The sequence below is a fragment of the Monodelphis domestica genome, chromosome 2, assembly GCF_027887165.1.
Source record: "Monodelphis domestica isolate mMonDom1 chromosome 2, mMonDom1.pri, whole genome shotgun sequence".
Lineage (NCBI taxonomy): Eukaryota > Metazoa > Chordata > Mammalia > Didelphimorphia > Didelphidae > Monodelphis > Monodelphis domestica.
In genome coordinates, this window is record NC_077228.1 from 131,006,079 (window position 1) to 131,030,476 (window position 24,398).

Consider the following 24,398-nt stretch of genomic DNA (forward strand, 5'->3'; position numbering starts at 1 on the left):
GATATTTACTTCAAAACTTGAGCCTCCTGGCTCAAAGTCATAATAATTCAAGTTAGGTTTAATTATCTACCTCTCCACCCTAACCCCAACTCCCTACAGCACTTTTTAAAACCCTTTATATTTTAAATAAAAATTAATCTTTTAAATATTATATTTCTATTGTTACTATATGAGTTCTAATCACATAAGATAAATATTTCCAAAGAATTAATATTGTTATGCAATAAACTATAAAAAGTAGGTGTGAATGGGAATACAATGTATTACCTGTAAAGAACTGAATGGCATAAAAGATATCATCTGAGAGATATAAGGCAAGAAAAGAAGATTGGTTGGTCATATAGCAAGCACAGATGCATCTTCAGTATCCATATAATGTCCAGAGACTAAAAGGAAAGAAAAGGTATGGATGGTATGCTACATGATAATTCTTTTTGAAACCTACTCATAATTGCCTACTTATATTTTAGGATAGTTCAATTTACCCATTCCCCATACTTTATTTGTTCATGAACCTCATTAGACCGTGAACTTTATTCCTGGCTCCCTTTTCTGTTGTTGACTTCTGAGTGTCTACATTGCTATTTTTTCCTCCTTTATAGATTCTCTACATTGCAAGCAATTATATAGAAGACTACTTTCTTTCTGGGAGATATCAGGCTGTAATAGATCTAGCTTGGGTTTTGTTTCTCCGTTCCTTCCTTCCTTCCTTCCTTCCTTCCTTCCTTCCTTCCTTCCTTCCTTCCTTCCTTCCTTCCTTCCTTCCTTCCTTCCTTCCTTCCTTCCTTCCTTCCTTCCTTCCTCTCCCTCCCTCTTTCCCTACCTCTCTTCTTTGCTCCCTTCTCTTCATTTTTCTGCTCTTCATTCTCTTCTTCTCCCTCCTGTCCTTCTACCACCCTCTCATATAACTTTCTCCTACCCAAACTTCTATTATGGAAAGCCATTATGGAATTATGGAACATATGAACAAATTAACTTTGAATCTTAACTTTCTTGCTTGTATCATACCACTCTTCCTGACACCTTCCCCAATTTTTAGCCCTATATTTAATGATATAGCCCAACTACATCACTCGTTTCCTTCTAAATAGGTGCCATTATTCCCATTCTATGTCTTTGCGCATATTATTTCCTATACCCAGCATCCCCATTTCCTTATGTATTTGTCATTAGTGTACTATGTATTTATCACTATATGGTTCAAAGGACATTTTATCATTAAAGCTTTCTCTGCTTACTCCAAGTGGAAATGATCTCTTCTTCATTTTGTCTCATAGTACAATGTATTCCTCTGATGTGTTCATTATATTCTAATTTATATTCATTTGTGTATATGTCTTTTTTCCCTTACTAAATTGTGAACTCCTTGAGATCAGGAGCCACATTTATTTGTTTTTGTATCTTTTGCAAAGCTCAATATGCTGCATGGAATAGACTCTTAGGAAATATTTTTTATTGAATTAATGGATAAAATTCCTTTTCCTCTTCCCTGCTCCCCACTTAGGCCTCTACCTTTGCATGAAAAAAAATGCTAAGCCAACTTTCTGCAGCCTGAAACAGGATTATCATTATTAGATTTAAGAAAAATTCAAACCTACAGAAGCTGTAGTGTGATCAAATACATCTGGAAATATGGCTTCTGAAATTCAGAATATTATCTTTAGACTCTGATTCTTTTCTATCAGTTTATATTTTGTGTCAGGACTTTAGAGGAAGATATAATGATCTTGTTTCTCCAGAGGCTATGTGAAAATTGTACACATTTCTCTAGGATCTTTTTCAGTAGCACAAAGTTTAAATGAATAAAGTCTCCTTATAACAAAAGGACCACCACTGGTGACTTTTCTTGTATCTCCTCCTAAAATAATGATCCTTATATGAACTTGGAAAAATCTATTCCTTTACCTTTACATACAACATGAAATAAAGAATTGAGTAAGTTACTCAAATCATTCAAGAAAAATAAAATAAAAGATTTTGGGTGAAAAATCTAAGCAATTTCAAATAAAAAATTTTAGCATTTATTTCCTTTCATGGTTCCTTCAATTTTCATTTTAATATAAGATGGCGTAGGTTCCAATTAGTGTTCTCCTTCCAGGTTTTCCACTGCTATTGCACTAGGGTTAAACTTCCCCTGCTACCATTCTGCAGTAAAAAAGGGAGAGAGAATTTTCTTTCAGAAGTCATGTTATATTTTCATGGCTTCTATTTGCTCTTACATCTGCAAAAGTAGTTCCTTTCACTATCCTTCAATATCTCCTTCCCAATTGTTCAGCACATAGGACTACTTTAGACATGTAGCTAAAATTTTATCTGGCATGGAGAAAATGTGGGATAAGAGATATAGATTCCTAAGACTGACCAACCACAAAATAATTTCCACATAACTCAATTGATATGGCACATGTTAAAAGCATTAAATATCCCAGAATGGGAACTCCTTGAGAGGAAGCACTTTTTTTATTTCATTTTTTATTTGTCTTACTCGGTGCCTGGCATAAACTCTGATACAGAATTATCACTTTATATTTGATTGATTCTCAGCACTCTTTATCTGTAATACTCTTTCTATCCTGTTCACCCTTCTTCTAGGTCTGAATCCTCAGTTACCATACATTTTTTCAGAGCCAGAACTAGGATGAGACCAATGAGACTTTGTGCCAAACATCAAAATTTAGGATACAAATTACTCCTCCAGGTGGGACAAAAATATACATAATTTCATTTGATATAAAAATATTCAGACCAACAAAGACTGTAAACTCCTTGAAGTCAGGAACCATTTTCACTTTTTTCTTTGTATGTCTAATGTCTAGCACATAATAGGTACTTAAGAAATTATTGTTGCAGAAGAAAAACATATGATCCATCACATGGTTCTATGGGTATATAATTGGGAGTTTTGGCTTTAAAAGATCATTCTATTACAAATATGAATAATATGGAAATGGGTTTTGAGCAATAATACATGTATAACACAGTGGAATTGCTGGTCAGCTTCGGGAACTGAGAGGTAAAAGGGGAGGGAGAGAACATGAATCATGTAACCATGGAAAAATATTCTAAATAAACAATTTTTAAATGAAATTATTGTTTGGTTGATTGACCCAAATTAGGAAATTGAAAATATGAGGAGAAAAGCATTTAGAGATTAAAGATACAGGAAGGCATTCAGGAGAGTATTGTGTCTCTGACCTGAAAGGAAGAGAAGATATACAATATGAAGAAATGAATAGTAGTGAAAACTAAAGAAACATTGAATTTGATAATTTGGTAACTGGAGATGTAGACAGGTCAGTTTTGATAAAAAATGGTAAAAGCACAATAATAGGAATTTGTGAAGTGCATTAAAAGATGAATATTGAGATAACTTTTTTTTTTAAGATAAGAGCATAGGGGAAGGGATGGTACTTGAATAAGATAGAAAGATCAGTCAAAGACTTTTCTTCTTTTCTAATAGGATTAGGGAAAATTAAAGATAGTTTTCCTGTTTTCCCCCAGCTGCTAGAGACTTCTCCTAATTGATATCTCATATTGATATGATATGTACCTTTTTAGGGACATAAATTGTATACACAGCTCTCTCTGTCTCTGTCTCTCTCTGTCTGTCTCTTTCTCTCTCTCTCTCTTTCTCTTCCACTAACTATTCTAATGTAATCTCCTTAAGAACACAAATAGTTTTCATTTTTTATTTTTATTCTGAAGAATCATTAAACTTAATGAATGAATACTGTTTGATTGATCATATTTGTAGGTAAATAGAAAGGAGGCAGTATAAAGGATGAGATTGAATTTATTTAAGATGGATGAGAGAGAAGGGGAGGACTGCTGGACAGAGCTAGAAGTAGCACAAGTTGACCAGGATGGCCCAAGGTACTAACATCCAAGGAATTTTTCTATCATCCTATTAAGGCCAATATATTTGTAGTTCACTTTTTGTTCCTCTGCTGGTCTATAATATGAATGAGATACAATAGATATATAGCTTGGGTGCTGCACTGGTATCCATGAATTCCAAGAGAACTAGAACAAGGTCTAAAGGAGAGTGGGTGGACTGACTATGGAGAACTTATGGGAGGATATGGATAAGAAATATATGGGATGATAAGTCATGAATGGCTTATGACCTCCACCATTGGATGAAGCACTCATTAGTCTTGTGTTACTGGATGACAGGCTATGGACAAGGATGTGGTAGATGATGTCAACATCTTCAACAACTGACTAAGCTCTAGGCACTCCACAGCATCTTCTTCAATTGCCTTCATGGTCATTGGAACAAATTGTCTTCCTCTGCCTATTCTGTCAAGAAAAGTCTTCACATGAGTTGGGTAGGCATTCCCCTACTTCACGAATTAATTTGAGGTCTGCTGATTACCCTCAATCTGGTTTATCCTGTCTGTCAAGATAGTTTTACTGCACATTCTACAGCTTCTTGGAGGCACAGGTTAGGGATACCAAAGGTAGATGAGTAACTCTGGAGCTGGGCCCTCACAACAAAGGTGCTAGCCTCCCTGAATGCCCCATACAGCCCAGGTCTAAAACAAAACATTTTCCAGGAAGACTTGGTTTTGGTAGTGGGATAGCGGGCAGGCAGGAGATCTTGGAGTGTTAGTCTTCAGACCATAGCAAAGGAACAGGGAAGTGGAAATTTGCCTTTCAAAGAGAGCCTTAAATCAAGCATTCCAGAAGGCCTAGCTGAACAAACTAGTGATTTTGTTACTAATGAATAAAAGACAGGATATAGAACTTTCCAGAAAAGGGCAGAATGAAATTTCAAGGTCAGTGTCCAGAACAACAGCAACATTTCAAAGAAAAAGCCTTCTACTACAAATTATAAAGAATGGAGCAACTATATACTTCATCTCTCCTTAAGAGGATCAAATGAGTTTATGTATTTAAAGTGAACTGTCAACTTTAAAGTATTATGTAAATTTATTTGAATTAATAGGGACATATAAGAGTGCTCCAACTAATTCAGATTGGTCTATCATAACATCATTAATTCATTATAACCAAAACTATTCTAATACTGTGGAAGCCTACTGAAACACTGTTCCCACATCATCCATTTATAACAAATATCACACTTTTCCTCAGAAAATAACTACTCCCTCAAAGTCATCTTGTCTAACATCTTGCTTTCCTTGAAATAATGAATGGCATGATAGTATGCCTACCTATAGTAATCCAAACATTAGGTATTGAATAAATACATACCAAAACTGTGTTGAGGGATCACATCTATGTCAGACCAATAGAAGATCCTAAAGCAATTTTCTATTAAATGAAAGAAAAAATAATCATCAGTAAGTATTTCTTAAGGTCCCTGCCCTTCTTATCCTACAGCACCCCTTCACCATAATAGCCCCTCTTTTCTCATTGATGAATTCCTTCTTTCCATTCCTGGATATGCTTCTAACTCTCCATCTTTGCTAACATTACTCAACTATTATCCTGCCCTGAAATATCCCCTTTCTGACTCTTCCCTCATTAGAATGTAATTTCCTTCAGGCCAGGAGCTATCTTTTTTCCCATTCATATCGCTATTTTCAGAACATAAAATAAGGTTGTGGCACATAGTAGCCATCTAATAAATATCCAGTTCTGGCTAGTCAGTCATTTACTAAATATTTATTAAGTGTTTGCTAAAGGGTGGGGATACAAAGAGGAAAAAAATCCCAATACCACAGCTCTTGTTTTTAAGAAAGGTATATTTTCCTCCCATTCCAATGGGAAGAAAATAGTACATATTAGATATATACAGAGATTAATGACAATAATAATAATAATATTAACTAGTATTTTTATTAAATTTTAGGGTTTGGAAATATCTATTGGAATTTAAGTTAATCTGAAGGGGATAAATCATAAAATATATTAAAGTATTTATTTTGACCAAACATTATATGCAGTTATCAAAGGGTATACATTTTGAGTTAGGTACTGAAACCAAGAGGGACATGACTAGGCAGAAAGGAGAGTATTTCAAGTGAGGGGAGGATCCTCGCACCTAGATAGGAATGAGCACATTATAAATTATGTATTTCTGAGCAGGGGGATGATCAGGAGGACTGCTTGGCAAGAGCAGAAGGTATGATTTGAGGAACAGTGGAAAAGGAGGGTAGTTATGTAGACAAGATTGTGGGAGTATGAGAGATGAGAAATGAGAGGATGCCTTGGATTCACATGTTAGGGAGCTAGACCTTATTATACAAGATGCAATTAGGAGTCTCTGCAGTGGCAGTGACATGATTAAATGGCACTTTAGGAAAATGATACTAGCTCATGAGTGAAGGATGCTCTGGTTTTGGGAAACTACTAAACCCAGAATGTTTCCTTCCAGACTGATACATCATTCATGTCTTAGAAGGAGTCTTGCTTAAAATAACATGTCAATAACAAGGAGTACACTTTATTTAAAATATTTGCAAGGAGGAAGAAAATGAACGTAAAAGAAAATGATACATTAGTGAATATGTTCATATACCCAGGTACCTAATAAAGAAAACTTGATTGCCTTTGGGCAAGGTATACCTTGTATATAGATTTTCAAAGCTAATAGATTTATCACTTTAATAGGTCTCTCTGGTTACAGCAGGCCCCCTCTCAGATGAATATAGTGGGTTGACATATTTCTGATTGCTGAGTAGCCACTGACTATCTAATTTTACTTGCATTGTCTATCCCTTACTCATTATTTATTCAGTTAGGTTTATTGTCTAATAAATCATTGCTTTTCATTTACTAGAAAATGGCTCATTCTGGTAAGTTATTCCTTCAGTTGAGAAAAGCTGAGAGAAGAAATGGAGTAATCTTAGGATTTGAAAATATATGAAAAAGTTTCAGATGGTCAAAGGTGGCTTCTGGTTTCTTTAAAAAAAAAAATCTGAGTACTGAGACCATGATGCCCTGGGATTTATGCTATGAATGATTCCTGAAGCCCAATAAAGAGGCAAAGTTGACAAAGGTTTAGCCCAATACTATGTTTAAAATAAAAATTAAACAAAGACATAGCAGAAACACGCTGTCAATTTATTCTAGATATCTGTTGAGTCCCATACTTTAAAAACAGTTTTACTGAATTCTCCCAATACTTTCCAAACTTCTAGATTTTAGAGAAGATGGAAAATATACTTTCTTTTTTGCCCTTTCAGTTAAGTCAACTGATTAAAGAATAATGTTAACAAAGTCAAATAATCATTCATTAAGCCCCCTATTCTGTTCCAGGAAGTATGTTGGGTGCTAAGTATAAGAAAAAAGAAAGTTTAAGAATCCTTGTTCTCAAGGAGTTTACAGCCTAAAGGGAGATAATATATTCACAGATAAATGAATTTAGGAAACCTACAAAAAAAATAAACAGAGGTCTTGGCTGGGGCAGATTTTTTCAGGAAAATTAGGAAAGCTTTTTGAGAGTTGGTACTTGAACTAAACCTTGAAGGGAGTCAGGGGATTCAAAAGGCATAAATGAGAAAGAAGGGAATTATGGGTATAATAAAATCTGGGTAATAATGCAATCGTAAACAAGGAGGAGTTGGAATATCAAGTAGAGGGAAGAGCAAGTAGACAAGTTTAGCTAGGAGAATAGAAAACATGAAGGGGAAGGATGTATGATCTGCTTTAAAAGATAGACTGAATCCAGGTCGTAGAGAGGTATTTAAATGTCAGACAAAATAGATTGTGGGTTCTCAAAATATGTAATACATGTTCCAATGAGTATCTAGAAAGGAGATCAAAATAACTATAAGGACAAATATAGCTATGTGGGCCACTAGGCTCACATAGTATGTATGGATGAGAACATATTATTATTGTCAAATATGGCCTCCTAAAGTCACATTCTCTCAAATCTTTCACTTTATCATGGTGTTCCTCTTTGCTATTATTATCATTTTTATGTTATTATTATTATTATATTATTGCTATATGAGCTCTGAAGAGGTGCTAGATGCTGAGGAATATATCAAATATTTCAGGACTCTTTTTTTGCTATGGCAAAAATCATGAAAGGTGTATCTATCAAGTTGTACTCCTAAAGATAGGCATCAAAATATTTCCACAGCAAAAGTAAACTGAAATACTTATAGAAGAGATAAAGAAAGGAACAGGTAGATCACATTAATTTCTAGCTGGTATGCCCAGAGAAAGAAAGAAAGAAAGAAAGAAAGAAAGAAAGAAAGAAAGAAAGAAAGAAAGAAAGAAAGAAAGAAAGAAAGAAAGAAAGAAAGAAAGAAAGAAAGAAAGAAAGAAAGAAAGAAAGAAAGAAAGAAAGAAAGAAACAAAGAAAGAAAGAAACAAAGAAAGAGGGAAGGAGGAAGGAAGGAAGGAAGGAAGGAAGGAAGGAAGGAAGGAAGGAAGGAAGGAAGGAAGGAAGGAAGGAAGGAAGGAAAATTATAAACTGTTAACAATCCAATGAAGTGATACTCCAACCTCCTCTTTTGCTCATAAGAAAACTAGCAAATCAAAATAACCTATAGATTTAATATCACATTCAGTCAAACTGGAAATCTGAATATTCGTTGTTGGAGAAGTGATGAAAAGGCTTTTAAGTGACTCAGAACTGAGTATACTTACAAAAAGTCTGAAAAATAGAAATTTCTTTTTATATCAGCAGCTTTCAAGTGAAGTCCAAGATAGTGATATGAAACTGAAGGTGATATATTAGATAGAGTCTTGAACATGGAATCAGGAAGACTCATCTTCATGTGTTCAAATCTAACCTTAGACACTTACTAGCTGTGTGGCCCTAGGTAAGACACCTTGACTTGTTTGCTTCAGTTTCCCATCTGCAAGATGAGATGGAGAAGGGAATGACAAACCATTCCAGTGTCTTCGCCAAGAAAACCCCAAAATGAAGTCACAGAGTCAGACATGACTGAATAACAGCAATGAAATAAAAATAGAAATGGTTCCTTTGGGCAGTATATTGACTAAGTTAACCACAAGCTAACATCTATGTTGTTTTCTATTTTTATTTATTTTCTTAATCATTTCCTCATTAATCTGATACAGGCAACACTCAGGAGTTTTTCAGGTGGCCAAGTGAACATTTCTGGTCTAAAGTTCCAAGAAGGGGAAAAGTTAGCAGCTGTAGAACTAGTGGCAACCTGTTCATTGTTACTGACACCTCTCTCTCCAATAATTGGCCATAAAGATATGGTGTTGCCATCATGTATATTCTTCCCTGGTGCTGGAGAAATAGAGATGGAACTAACCAGGTTAGAGCCTTGTGAAATTCAGAAGATTGGATGAATCATCTCATTAGAGGTGCTTAGAGCAACTAGAGTTCCTAGTGAAAGATACTAGTAGCTAAAGGAGTTTTTAACTGGCAAAGGATCTAGTTTTGAGGAATGACCAGTGAATTAACCCTGCCACTAAGATACTATGTTCTTCATGGAAGGGAGCTACTCATCTAATAACTATCCTAAACCCATAATTGAATTTGGTGAGACAAGGCAAATGTTTGGTGGTCATCATTTTAAATTTAAGTCTACTCTCCTCCAGAATTGAATGTTTAAATTGCCCTAGTGTAAATATTAATAATATGGAAATAGGTCTTGATCAATAACACATGTAAAACCCAGTGGAATTGTGTGTTGGCTACAGGAGGGGGTGGGAGTAGGGGAGGGAAAGAAAATGAATCGTGTAAACATGGAAAATATTCTAAATTAATTAATTAAATAAATAACCTTAATATAAAAAAATTGCATGTTTAGATGTGAGAGTGAACCCTGAGGAGACCTGATGGTAGTGGGAGGTTTTTATATTTTAGTCAGCACTAAATCATATCAGTAAATATATCATTTAAAAGCTTGTAAGAGTACTTGTTGCAGTACTATTTCTATTAGAACTCCATTCAAACAAGATGAGAATAAGATAAGAATCATGATAGGATAATTGAAAGTTGTGATTACCACCACAATAATAAACATAGCTCTACAATAATATACTTTTTGGAATTTATGCCTCTGATCTCCTTACCTTGGATCCAGACCTTTCCCAATAGATATTCAGTTGTTTAGAGATTATATCATTTATATCACTTACAAAATACTTATGGGTATCTGGGTCCTTCTGAATATAAAAGACAGCTAAATTCCAGTGATAATAATTACTATTCAATCTATTCAATCAAAATAGGTAATAAAATAGAATAAATAGAAGAAGGAAAGGATGTAAGAATCAAAATGGGATCTCAGAGGTAAAATTGGGGGAAAACCAAAATCATGATTTGTGGGAGGCCATGAGGATTATGATTCAGAAAGTCGACCTTATCTGTATCTGTTGCTACCTCTAGGAGTTTAAATTCAAAGCAGCACAGACAATAAAGTCATAAAATTTTGAGTGGCTCCTAGGCAAAATACTTTACAAGCTTAAACTCATAGAGATGACATCAGAGTCCAAAAAAAGAAACTCAATTAAACAAATCATTTGGGTTTTTGTTGTTGTTTGTTTGTTTTTTATCTCACTTTCCTTCTGCACAAAATGGTCTTATTTTCCTAGTCTATAAAGCCTAGACTGAATGATCTCTCAGGTCACTAAGTCCTAAGTCTAATCATTATTTAGGTCACCAGAATGGGGATATAAAGGGGGACGACATCAGCAGGGCAGCTTGGGAGTGTAGAAAAACTGGGAGGGTTATGTTATCTAAATAAAGATCAGAGTAGTAAGCTTACCTTATCAGTAAATAATTAATGACATAGTGGAAGCTCAAATGTCAGGAAACATGAACACCAGTCATGTTATAAGGTATCTGGGGAAGTTAAGGAGAGATGTAGCCTGTAATATCCACTTCAGTTAAATGCCATGAGATCCTTTGATCTATTTGTCTACTTTATCCATACCAAGAGCAATAGTCCACATTTCTTTGCCTAGGAGCCACTCAAATTTTTAACTTCCTTTTCTGTGCCACTTTGCTTTGAACTTAAACTCCTGGAGATTAGGCACTGTTTTCTTTACTTCTTGTTGTATCTCCAGGTACTTTACTACATGTTAATTGATTGCTTAAATATGTGAAAGACTCAAATAATTAAGGATCTCTGGATCTCTCCCTCTTCCATTATCCAATGAGCTGACAGCTAAATAGAAAGATAATGATTTTTTTGAAACCTTAAAAATTAAATAATTATTAGCTATTTTTAGTGAATTTGATAATCCCAACAATCCTTTGAGATAAGTGTTACTATTTTCCATTTTAAAGATAAGAAAATTGAGGAACAGACAGAAAAAAAAATATTTTCTCAAGGTCATATTCCAAAGAAGTACCTGAGGAAAGATATAAAACTTGGCTCTTTTCACTTCAAGGATGGGCTTTTCTAATTATAGGACACTGCCATTTCCAAAGCATATGAAATTATGGGAGGGAGTCAGGGATAATCAGTTAGAGACCTCAACAGTCAGGATGTTCAGGAATGAACCTGATGTTTTTAAGTTGGATCTATGTTTGCCATGGATTTCTTTTATGGTAGAAGGAAGACAGCCCAGAATCAAAGAATTAGTGGTAGACTTGACTTCAAGAAAATCTGGGATGAGTTCTTCTTCTAATAGTTGATCTCTTATAATTCTGGACAAGTCACTGGATCTTTCTTATTCTCTGTTCTCTCAATTGTAAAATGGGGATGATAGCACTTAAAGAACTGTTAGAAGGATAAGCAATATATTATATCTTTGTTTTGACATATATGTACATGCATACATTATCTATTTAAATCTGCCTATTTATCTCTATCATCTACCTATATCTTTACAAACTTTAAAATTCTATTTAAACGTGCTTTATTATTATAGTATGCTTTGGTAGGACAAAAAACGATGTCAGTCTATTGCCTGGTAGATGCCCAGAAGGTAATAAAAAAGTGGAGGTTTATTTGTGTTTGTTTTGTTTTTGGAAGTGGGAAGAGAGGGTTATGGGTTGTTGAAGATATGTACCTAAGGATATACTTCAATTCACATTAAGATAGAAAAAATTTTGCATTACTCATTGTTTTTATCTAATATCCAGTGTAATTCTCCTTTCCATTCACTTAGCAGATAGAGCTGAGGACACTCTGATATTAAAAATGGCGATTCCCTAAAACCCAATCTCTTCCTATAGAAGTCAGTCATTCAGAAAAAAAAATGGGTGAAAGAGCAGTCCAATCCTTTCTTCTTGTTAACAAAAATTCTTCATCCTCTGAAATAAAATAAGGGATAAGCTATTCCAGAAAAATCTCACAGAATCATTGATTGAGAATTGGAAATAACCTTAGTAGCCATCTAATTCAATACCATCATTGTCTTTGTTTACTTTTCAAAAGTGCTGATTGTTGATGAGTAAAAGTCAGATGTAATACTCAATATTACATAGCAAATGGCAGAGGCAGCATTCAAATCCAAGGCCTTCTCTTCCTACAAATCCAATCCTTTTCCCTGTGGAGGATAAAGTGTTTCTATAAATGCCCTTTGTTAATGGTATCACCATAGACACCAATGTAAACTGGTCTTTTTCTTCTGAGATCTCACTGTGAGGATCCCTTTCTGCTCCATTTTCCATAGTGCCAAAGCAACTCTCTCTCTCTCTCTCTCTCTCTCTCTCTCTCTCTCTCTCTCTCTCTCTCTCTCTCTCTCTCTCTCTCTCTCTCTCTCTCTCTCTGTCTCTGTCTCTCTCTCTCCCTCCATCCCTCCTCCCTCCCCCTAAATTTTTCCTTTGTAACCCCTCTCCCGTGTGGTCCCCTCTCTCCTCTGTTATTGACACTCCCTTGGTACAGATCCTCATCACTTCACCTTTGGGCTTCAGAAATAGGCTGCTAATTGGCTTGCCATGAGTCTCTCTTTACTCCAATCCATCTTCTACTCAGCTATTAGTGAGTATCCCAAAGCATCTCTAATTCTATCATTTCCCCCAATGAATAAACTCCAGTAGCTCCCTTTTACTTCTAGGATCAAATAGAAAGTCCTCTGTTTGACTTGTGAAGCTCTTCAAAACCTGCTCTCTAAATAGATTTCTTATACCTTATTCCCCACTAAGTACTCTGAGATCCAGTGACACTGGCTTCCTTGGCATTCCTTGAACATGGGCACTCCATTTCTTTACTCTGGGCACTTTCATTGGTTCTCCCCCATATCTGGAATGTTCTCCCTCCTTAATCTCTACTTCCTGGCTTCCCTGACTTTCTTCAGTCCTCAGCTTGAATTTTACCTTCTACAAGAAACCTTTTCTGATTTCCCTTAATTCTAGTACCTTCCATTTGTTGATTATTTCCATTTATTCTGTATATAGCTTGATTATACATATCTATTTGCTAGTTGTCTACCACCTTCCCTCATTATTCTGTGAGGTCCTTGAGAGCAGGGACTGTCATTTGCTTTTCTTTATAGACTCATCACCTAGCACAGTACCTAGTACATAGTAGGACTTGCGATAATAATTTTTCATCTTTGATATCCTTTTTGTTATTGGATGGAGAGCATTGCTTTTTATTCTATTTAAAAAGTTATTAAGCTTTGTCCCACAGCATGTGAAAATTACTTGAGACATCAAACTTTCCTCAGAAGAGATGTAAAAAAGGGGAGTCAAGGTGCTTCCAAAGTAATTGCATTTAAGGAAAGAATCATAGGAGGTCAAATTCACAGGCTTATAAATCTCTCCACTCAATTAGTCCTTTGTGAATCCTCTCATTGTAGGCTAATCTGTAATCAGACTTAGTTTACCTATTGAGTCTGTTTAAAGGGGTTCGTTTCCTTAGGAGAAGTATCAGATTATGATTCTGTTTAACTATATTTTTTCAACTTTTATTGAAGAAAGTGTGAGATTGTGAATCTGTTTTGTTTTAAATTTATAACCAAAAACATGTACAAGATTACAATATTTAAAAGATATTCCTTCACTCTAATGCAATTTTGTATATAATTGTTGAATACTAATTAGAATTCAGTTTTTTTAAATTTTATTTTATTTTTGTCTGAGACCTTAGCCTGTGTTTAAGCATAATAAAACCTAGATGTTTAATCCTATAATTTCTGCGTTGAGGTAGAACTATTTCGGCAGCAATTACCTGCCATATGAACTCAAAGGAGATATTTCTCCCACTATGGAGTGTAATACATGTTTATTGACTGATTGACAAATTGGAATAATTCCCCACTTCAGGAAGTATTCCTATTATGAATCAGATTTGCTTCAGAAGACACATCAAACACTGTCTTTTTCAGGTTTCATGAGTATAGAGATTTGATTTCTGGGTCCTTTATTCAGCCTTTTACCAGTATGGAGCTCTAAGCAGTAAGATACAAAAAAGCAGACCTTACCATTTTCAGTGTGATATCTCAGGTGGCCCAGAAAATGAACTGAGTCTAGAAGATTGAAGGTAATTCTGATGGGTACAAATGCATCTGGTTTTACCTCTTCCCCCAAATCCCTGGTGTCAAAATCCTATAGAAAAGTATATTTGTTATAAAAAGCTTGAAATTCAAAGAAAATACCCAAATCTTCCTTAAATCAATATAGCAAAGGATTATTCTGCTATAAATCTTTCCTGGGCTGGGGAATAGATACGGGACCCACTGAAATGAAAGTCAATTTACTTGCAATTTAGCACTCCTGATAAAGCAGACAACAGCAATAATATCATAGTCTCAATGATTCCGTAGCAAATCTGGAACTGGAATTTTTATTTTACCTTTTTTGTTGTTGTTAGGAGTAGGAGAAGTGAAAAGAAGAAGAAACTTGGGGAGATATTGCTTTTTAAAAAAAAGAAACAAAAGAGTCTAAAGGATTTATTTTTTAAGTTCAAAATTCAGTTTGTGAATACTAAGGCTTTAATCAATCTACCACCAGTCCTTTTATAGACCCTCCTCATGGGAATAATCTTAAAAACTCCCTAAGATGCTTCTTGGTTCTCAGGTACTCGGGGTAATGGGGTTGGGGGGGGAAGAGAACAGGAAATAAACACAAAGGCTCAGTGTCTAGAGAGCTCAACTTTGCATCAGGCAGATTTATATATAAACCTTGCCTCCAAAATTTATTATGTAATAATTTCTCTCAACCTCAGTTTCTTCAGTGATGAAATGGGGACAAATTGATTAATAAACATTTTTAAGCATCTACTAAATCTGAGGCATTGATAGATACTAAGGATTCTCTTCCATCTAAAACATGAATTCATTATTCTCAAGGACCTAGCATTCTATCAGAATTGAACTTCAATAGAATTAGTTTTCTTTAAAATATTATGGATTTTATTCTTTAAAAATTTTTTTCTTTGAAGGAGTTCAAAAGATACACTACTCTACCAAAGAGGTCAAATACACAAAAAATTTTTGAAGCCCCTACTTAGATTAAAGATTTGTGAAAGCCATTAGATGAAATGATCTAATGCCAAACAAGAAGTTTGTTTCAATTGTCTGACAGATTTTGCCATGCCTTTTAAATCCTGTATATAATTATTTGTATCTGTTTTCTTAAGTATTGTCAGTTTAGGGGATTTAAGTTTTAGTTTCAAGCTAAACTAATCACTCTTCTTTAATGGGAATAAAGAGTCTCAAGCTCTACATCTAAAACTTAACTGCTTTCCCATAAATTTCCAGTTCTGCAATGAACACACATAGTAAATAATAAGAGGAACTAATTTATCCAAATCAATTACAAAACAGAAATCAAAGAAAGTATAAATAGGAAAATATATGGCAGAGAATAATATATACACAAATAGTTCTTCCATTTATAATACAAGTTAACACGTATCAACCAAGAGAGAATGTCTTAGATCTCTCTCAAGGGGAAATTCCCAAGTTTTTTAGTCTAGTAAGTTGAAGATAGAGAAGTGGTAGAGACTACAAGCTCCTCATTTTAGTTTTTCCCCAGGTTCTTTCTCCCCTTTCACTTATTGGAAGAAAAATTAAAAATTTGCATTTCTTTCTTAAAGCTGGAGGCCAGGAGCCTCTTCTTTCTCTTCTTTCCTGCTCTCAGCATCTTTTCCCATTCTATATGCAGATGGAGGCATTGAGTTGTCAATCTACCCTGATGAGAGAGTTGCATAAAACTGACTCCTTGAGCCAAGGTTTATATTTTATCTTGGGGTGTATGGAGTATACAGGGAGGAGTCTCATCTGAGGGTTTGCCTAGCCCTTTTCTGGGCTGTTCATCCCTTCTCTTCCTTTTCTCTCTCTCTATCTCTAATTCCTTTCTTCCTCCTGTTGTAATTAAACTCCATAAAGATTGACTGCTGATTTGAGTTTTCATTTAGGAATTACATAGCTGAATTCCTTGGCGACCTTAAATTAATATATATCAGTCTTTTAAAAGTGATTTCCTTGTCACAAGTCACACTCCAGTAAAACCATTTTGGCAGCAAACTAAACCAGGTTGAGGGGTAACTGACAGTCCTCAAATCTATTGTTGAGTTGGTAGGGGGATGTCTACTCCAATCATGTGCAGATGGAATTCCCCCAGCAAAAGAGGAGGATGAGAACAATTTGTTCCAATGGCAGCTAAAAAGAGGTGCTGCAGCACTCTTAGACCCTAGTCAGACATTAACGATGCCAAGATCATTCACAATTATTACAGGCCATCTTCAATTGTCCTGACTTTTGTCATGCCACTGATTCTGGAAATGAGAATGAGGCTGATGTTCTGTGTCATTTGAAACTCTACTTCATTTAAGGAATAGCTAGATGGTACAATGCTTAGATCTCTGGGCCTGAAGTCATGAAAAATTGCCTTCCTGGGTTCAAATCAGACCTTAGACACTCACTAGCTATGAGGTCCTGGGCAAGCCACTTAACCTTGTCTGCCTTGGTTTCCTCATCTGTAAAATGAACTGGAGATGGACATGGGAAACCATTCCAGTATCTTTGCCAAAAAAAAAAAAAAAAAAAACAAATGGGATTACAAAGAGTAGGATATTACTGAAACAAATGAACAACAATGACTTAATTTAAATCCAACAATTCATGCCCAAGTCAAGACATCACCATTATGATGTCATTGGTCCTTTTTAAAAATAAAGGACAAAGAAAAATACTTGGTCTTAAAGTTATTGTGCACTTAGTAAGCATATAATAAATTATTTTAATTCATAATAAACAGTATTTATAATTTACAAAGAATTATATAATATATATGTATATATATAAACACACACACACACACACACACACACACACACACACATATATATATATATATATATATATATATATATATATATATATAGAGAGAGAGAGAGAGAGAGAGAGAGAGAGAGAGAGAGAGAGAGAGAGATCATTTGAGCTGAAGAATGGGTAAAATGAGTTCTGTCTCTGGAGCCAGAGAACTCCAAAGATTCAACTCCTACTTTTGATTCTACCTAAATGCCCTTAGGCAAAAACAACCTCAGTCTCAATTTTCTCATCTATAAAATGTTGTATTACATGATCTCTGAGGTTTCTAGATCTATGACCCTATGATTCCAGTGAAGCAGACTTTTTCAGTGCAGAATTATTATCTTTATTTACAGGGGAAGAAACTGAGTCCCAGAGAGGTTAAGTGTTGTGGTTATGCTTATGGACTCTGAATAGTATCATTTTCATATTTCAGAGTAAAGATTTTTCAATGCTTAATGCTCAGAAGCAATGCCAAATTCCTTCCTTTTTTCAGTGAACTGCTGTCAGTATATGGCTGAAGAAACAATAGCTCAGTTGTTTGTCATGTGAGTGGCATTCTAAGAGTGATGGCTGTGGTCTCTTTCTGTATACAGGAAAGGGATTCATGACTTTGGGGCTGGTGGGAGATACTATTACTGCTTGCAGTCTTAGTAATATATCTATGCATCCATGAGTCATCCCAATTCTTGGCCAAAATCCACAGGCTCCCCAGTTATTCAGGTTAATCACAAAGGTATAGAGTGAAAGTCAAACCCATGCTTGGCAAAATTGAAGGTAAGGCAAGTTTATCAGTATTATCAGATCAGCTCTCCTGTCACTACTCCACCCCTAATTCCTCAGAAATGTGAGGGGTATCCTCATGCCTTCCTAGAACCTGTCATGGGAATGTTTGCCTGGGTTCTATCCTCTCCTGTAATGTTATATCATTTGGACTTTTTCTTCTTTCTTCTCACCTCTCTGAAAATGTACTGCACCTGTTTTTCATACTTTTGAAGATTTGCTCTCTGAAGCTTAACTTAATTAATCTGATCAATGAATTGAGGATAAAGTGCTTACAGATGATAGGTTTATATGGCATACCTGCCGGCAACGTTTATAGTCTAACACGGATTCTTGGATACAGTCTTTTGAACTGGGAGGCAAGAAAAACTTTATCCAAATACTACCTCAAACACTTATTAGCTATGTGACCATGGGTAAGTCACTTAACCTCCCTGTACATCAGTTTCTTCATATATAAAATGAAGGGGTTGGACTTGATAGCTTCTAAGATCCAGCTCCAAATATGTGATCCTAAGAATCCATGGAAATAACTCATATTTAAGTGTGGAAGTGTCAGGGTGGGAGAGGGGGACTTAAAATCACTATGAAAGATATTAAGATAAAGATTTAGAATGAGTTGATGGGGCAGCTATGTGGCACAGTGGAGAGAGAGCCAAGCCTGGGAACAGGAGGTCCTGGGTTCAATATTATTTGTCCTCAGACACTTCCTACCTGTGTGACCTTGGGCAAATCACTTAAGCCTAATTGCCCCTCTGTTGCCACTCTTCTGCCTTGGATCCCATAGTTGGTGTCAATTCTAAATAATGATAATTCTCAATAATCAATTCTAATTTGCCAAATAAAAATAATTAGTTGAATCAAAAGTTGAATAATCAGTGAATATTGAGATTGGTTGTCTCATTTGCATAAAATGAAGCTGCCCTTCTTTCAATTTTTTAAAAGCATGAGTTGATATATAAGATAACTCCCTGCAGGGGAGGGTCTAGGAGGATGAGGCAGCAAGGATTTTAGGTGGTAAAAAAACAAAAAAGGAAAGCCATCAACACGATTTTTTTTAGAGGAGTGTGTTGAAAATACTAGTTAAATTATAGTAATTTAAAATTACTCAAGGATTGGTGAGCAAGACATCTAATTATTACTAGGTGCTTGTTTTTAAATTTTTGCTTTAGGGGTCTATTTTAATCTTTAATGCTTTGCTCTGTGGTTTTAATAAAGGCTTCTATTTTTTGTTTTAGCAAAAAAGATAATTGAGTGGGTGAACATTCTAATCTTTCTTAACTGCATCTTGGCAACAGGCTATAAAAGGCCATGGCACCACTGCCCACCTGGTGGCAGTGTATCCTAATTACAGGCAAAGTATCAGCAGGAGAAATAAATACCTCTTGAAGTATTAGACTTACAAAGCTAGCCCTATAAAGAGACAGTAATGTTACATTCCTGGCTGCCAGTCTTTACACCCCAGACATCACAGTCACCTTATCATTCATTGGAATCAGGAAAGCTCTGATTTCCAGTCTGTGGACCCTTGGGAGCAACAGAATTATTGCCTGGTACACATATGGATTTGAGGACATATTGCAATGTCATTTCAATCTTTATTTAGCGTCACCCAATATATAACTTTGCTAATAAAATAGATGAGAAAACATTCCTTCTCTAGACTGGATTAATGATATTGTATATTCACATATGATTTTTTTCAGATGCTAGTAGTTGCTGTGACTGACAAATTCACTTTAAAGAGTCATTGAATTCTTAGTAACTTTTCATCTTCCTGTATTTGGAATTTGGAAGAATATTATGGAGACAAAGGAGAGATCCAGAGAGGGTTTTATGAGAAATCTGAGAAGGAACTGAATAATTCCAGTCTTCTTAAGCTGGGGTGTATGCTTCTAATAGTGAATGAAAGGATGCTATCAGGTATTGAGGTCTTAATGATAATAGATTCTAAGAGGAGAAAAGACAAAAGAAATAGAAGGTATGCATCTTGCCCATGGAGATTAATTGATCCTTAGTGCTTCTCATCTGCCAATGAAATTATTTCTGCCCATGTGATGGGAAGTCTACCTGACACACTTTATAACTTTCCATATGCAAAATACCCAGCAAAACTGCAAATTTCAGTTTACCTGAATCCAATATATTTGTTTCCTAAACTTTAGACTTGGTGATATGATCTCAACGGGATATTGTGTATCTCCATCATTCTACTGAAAATTGAATGATGCAACATTTTCTTCTGAAGAGGGTGCTGATCAATAATAACTTCCAAAAAAGGAGAAAAATTAAATTAGTATTGCTTATTTGTATTTAGAAATGGTGAGAGACTATTTTTTTTTCTCATTTAAGAAGTATCACTGTTGGGCAAAACCTGGAACAAAAGGAGAGCCATGACCTAGGTTCCAAACTATCACCAAATTGTTTTGCACCATTTTAGGAGAACAGATTTTTCATTCCCTCATCCATGTGTTTGGAGTGAAAATCCTTAGATTTCTCTCTCAGGAATCTATACTAGTTAATGCTTTACCTGGAGCCTTATTTGGCTGCACAGAACAATGAGAAATAACATGAGTTCACTACTAGAAATTGGATGGGACAAACTACCTACTGAATTCTAGGGAAAGGTGGGGTGGGTTCTCTAAGTCAATCTTGAACTTCCAGGAACCCCATTCTATTCCTTAGAGAAAGTAGTCCAGAGTTTTGCAAATAAGGAAGAGAACAAGCACTTATATATGCAGCTGATGAGCTGCCAAAACCAAAATGATCAGTTGATTCATTGAGATTGGTTGTCTCATTTACATAAAGTGAGCAATAATTAAATTGAATCTCAACTGTGAACTCTTTCATTTTAATTGCATTTCAACTACTAGTTCTGTAGTTTTAGCAGAAATGTAAATGCCTTTGCAAGCTTTTATTTTTTTAATTTCTTCCTCTTTCTTTGGTGGAGAGGGGGAGTGATAGAGTCCATAATGAATTAGTTAAATAAATGAGCCTGTACACAAGGTCTAAAGAAGCCCATTGAAACAGGTCCAATAACCTTGGGAAAGTGACTTCAGTCATTTCTGTCGACAGGAGATTTAGAAGTGTGGGGGAGAGGTGAAGAGAAGGGTATGTTATAGTCAAAGGGCATTACACTCAAATCAAGTCTTTTTGTCCCCCAAGGGGGAAACTGAGGAAAATGAACTTGGGTAGCCTCAGAGTGAAGTTAGCTTAGATAAAATCATGATAAAAATAGCTAAAATTTATATGGCACCTAAAGGCTTACAAAACACTTTAATACATTATTTCACAACAAATCTAAAAGGCAGATGCTATTACTATCTCCAATTTACAGATGAAGAAACTGAGTAAAGTTTAATGACCTATTCAGGGTGATATGATGTCAGCTTCTGAGGAATAATCCAAACCCAGAAGTACCTCAGTCAAACTACTAGCCTACCTTATTTCTAAATCATATTATATGAGCAGGAGGGAAGACCTCCACCGCATTTTAAAGATCTTGAATCTATTTGGACACACTACTTTGGTTTGTATCAATTTCATCAAAAAAGTTAGTTCATCACCCAGCAGAGCCAAGCCTGAAGTCCAAGATTTCTTACTTCTAGTCCAGTCCATTATCTATAACACCACACTTCCATTGAATAATAGAATCTTAGAATCAGGAGGGGCTTAACTAATCATGTGATCCACTTAACCTCTTCAACTGATTGATCCCATAAATGAGCAGAGGAAGATTTTGAGTGATTTGCCCAGACATATCAATTATATTGGCTGAGGCATGACAAAGTAAGAATAACACATTTAGGCAATGCTTTATGGTATACCAAATTCTTTTCTTATATAAAATCCTTGGAGTTAATGCAAGCATAATAAAGATTATCTGAGTTTTCTCAATGCAAAATTTGGAATATTTGACTCTCTTGCTCTACTATTGAGATAAAAGGAATCCACCACAGATAAAGAGGACTGTGTGGATCAGTGTAAAGAACTCTTGTTTACCAATGATGAGCAGCAGCAGCCCATGGAGGCTTGGTTGAGGATTCCTGGCATTGGAATCACTCTTTCTGCTCCCCTGCCCATCTTCTCTTCATTAGATCCTCAATAGCTTTGCCATAATTAAGAGGAAGATAAATTCTCCATCACTATCCATATCAGCTGGGCCAATAAATTAGAGATTGACCAACATCAGATCTTATGATTATGTGTGACTGATGCCATCACTGTATGGACTTTGGAAAACCAACATTTTTATCTGCTAACCATATGATGAAGGAATGAACTTTTGATTGTCTGCTGAATCAGAATGAGGATGAATTTAAAAAGTCACTAATCAATCATATGAATATTTTTCTTTCCTTCCTTCCCACCCTCCTTCCTTTACTCCCTCCTTCTCTCTCTATCTCTCTGTCTCTCTGTCTTTCTCTCTCTTTCTTTCTTTCCTTTTTTAGTGAAAAAGACATGTAGGTAAGCCTTTGAATATGGATACCCCTGGAGCCTGCCCTATCCAGAGACAACATATAGTCTATGAATATGAGCTTTGATCCCTGCCTATTTAGATTTCTCCTTCCTTGGTTTTGGTGATAGTATATTAGAGATTACTATGATCTAATGAACTTTGAAAGGATGTAATACTGAGTCCCAGAAATGTTAGCCCTAGAGTCCTTGCTAGGATTTTTTGGCAGCTAGATGGTGAGAGAATAGAGTCTTGTGTAATTTATTGTATTGGACTGGAGACAATCAATAGGCTCTCAGTTAATCTGTAAGTAACTGAGGCAGTACTTCAATTTATTCTTTGGCATAATAAATTTGAAAGTGAACTTAGAATGGTAAAGTATCAATAGAAGCTACTCTAAGTTTGAACCCATTCTTCCCAGGCATCAAGGTATAGAGGAGAGTGTGCACACAAGTATTGGGAGAAATACTTTGCCATTTCCTTTACTGTTATAGCTCCAAAGAAAATATACTATTAAAAGATGTTCATTGACTAGAAGAAAATTGGATTTTGATCACTGCTAAATAATGTTAGGGAAAATATACTAGAATAGTGTCTTGAGCCAAGAACATTAGTGAAGGAGAGTCTGACTCTTAAGATTTTACACTAAAATCCTAAGGGGTAGGTGTAGCCTTGCTCTTAGCTATCTGAATCCATCTGAAATTGAGTTCAAGTAAAAGTCCTTAGAGTTTATAGGGGGTACTCAGATCTTAAGTGCCCATACTTGTGGGATAATGCTATAATAAGAATTCAAGAATCTCCTACTAATTTGGTAACTTGGGTTCAGGGCCAAGGGGAGTATCTGATGCTCCTCAGAGTCCAAACTAGGTAAGGAAATAGAGAAATAAAACTATTTCAGTTAATTTACTGTATTCTGATAATTGACCAACTGTAATGGAAGAACTAAGATCTAATAAGAGAAGAATTCTAAATGTCTAGTATAGGCTTCCAGATTCGAAACTCATTAAGTATAGAGCAGCATTGAACAATAGTCTTCACATTGAAATTCAAGGTGGCATTTTTTCTGCCTAGCAGGAGCAAAGAAAGTTTTGCCAGTTTCCTTGAGTTTGAAGAAGCATAGATTCAAACATAGCATGTCTTTATTTGCTTCCACAAGAACAGAGATGATAGAATTGCATTGCTCAGTACTTTTAGCATTTGCAACACCAAGATTGTGACACCAGGACATCATCCCCTTGGTACCAAGAAATAAGATACTTATCATGTCCTATATAGCTAAAAGATACTCTTTTGAAGGAGATTATATTACAGTCGCTTTCTTATTGTCTATAGAGATGAGTCTTAGGAAATTTTGTCAAGGTTAATGTTAATATATGTATATTTGGCATTGTGCTTTGTATGAAATATTGAGACCAATTTCCATAGTGCTGTGATGTGGAAATATCATCTTTTCTGGATTTGTTTACATCTGTTAGTACAAGCAAATACTCTAAATTAGCAGCAAAAAGGAAAGAGGGAAGGGAGGGAGGGAGGGGAGGAAAAGAGTAAAGAAGAAGGAAAGGAGGTAAGAAAGGAAGGAAGGAATGAAGAAAGGAAAGAAGGAAGTTCTAGATTCCAAAGACTTAGAATTAAATCTCAGCTCTGATGCTGACTACCTGTTTGACTTTGGACAAATAACTTTCTCTCCCTCTGCCATAATGTTCTTAATCTATAAAATGAGGAGGTTGAACTAGATGACCTCTGAAGATCTTAACACCTCTGGATCTATAAACTCTAGATACCAGAAGGACAACTGGGGGGAAGCTAGGTGGTATAGTCTATAGGCCACCAAGCCTGGAGTTGGGAGGACATGGGTTCAAATCTGGATTCAGACACTTTCTAGCTGTGTGGCCTCCAGTTAATCACTTAACTCTGCTTGCCTAGCCCTTGCTCTTCTGCTTAGAGTTGTTACTAGGACAGAAGGTAAGAGTTAACATTTTTTTGACATTTTAAAAAAGATAGGTGGGAAAAAGTGGGTGTGTGCTTTGTCAAGTGTCTAGAT

At 35.5% G+C, this 24,398-nt stretch overlaps 1 long non-coding RNA gene across 1 annotated transcript in view; it reads right to left on the reverse strand.

Moving 5' to 3' along the window:
* Positions 1–1,996: 1,996 nt before the first annotated feature.
* The window catches only part of LOC103098407 (uncharacterized), a 44,786-nt gene continuing 22,384 nt past the window's right edge, over positions 1,997–24,398 (reverse strand). The window contains exons 2-4 of the long non-coding RNA XR_001627911.2: positions 14,287–14,410; positions 5,221–5,280; positions 1,997–2,145 (exon numbers count right to left, since the gene is read on the reverse strand). This is a non-coding gene — a long non-coding RNA (uncharacterized LOC103098407). The remainder of the gene's footprint in view (positions 2,146–5,220; positions 5,281–14,286; positions 14,411–24,398) is intronic.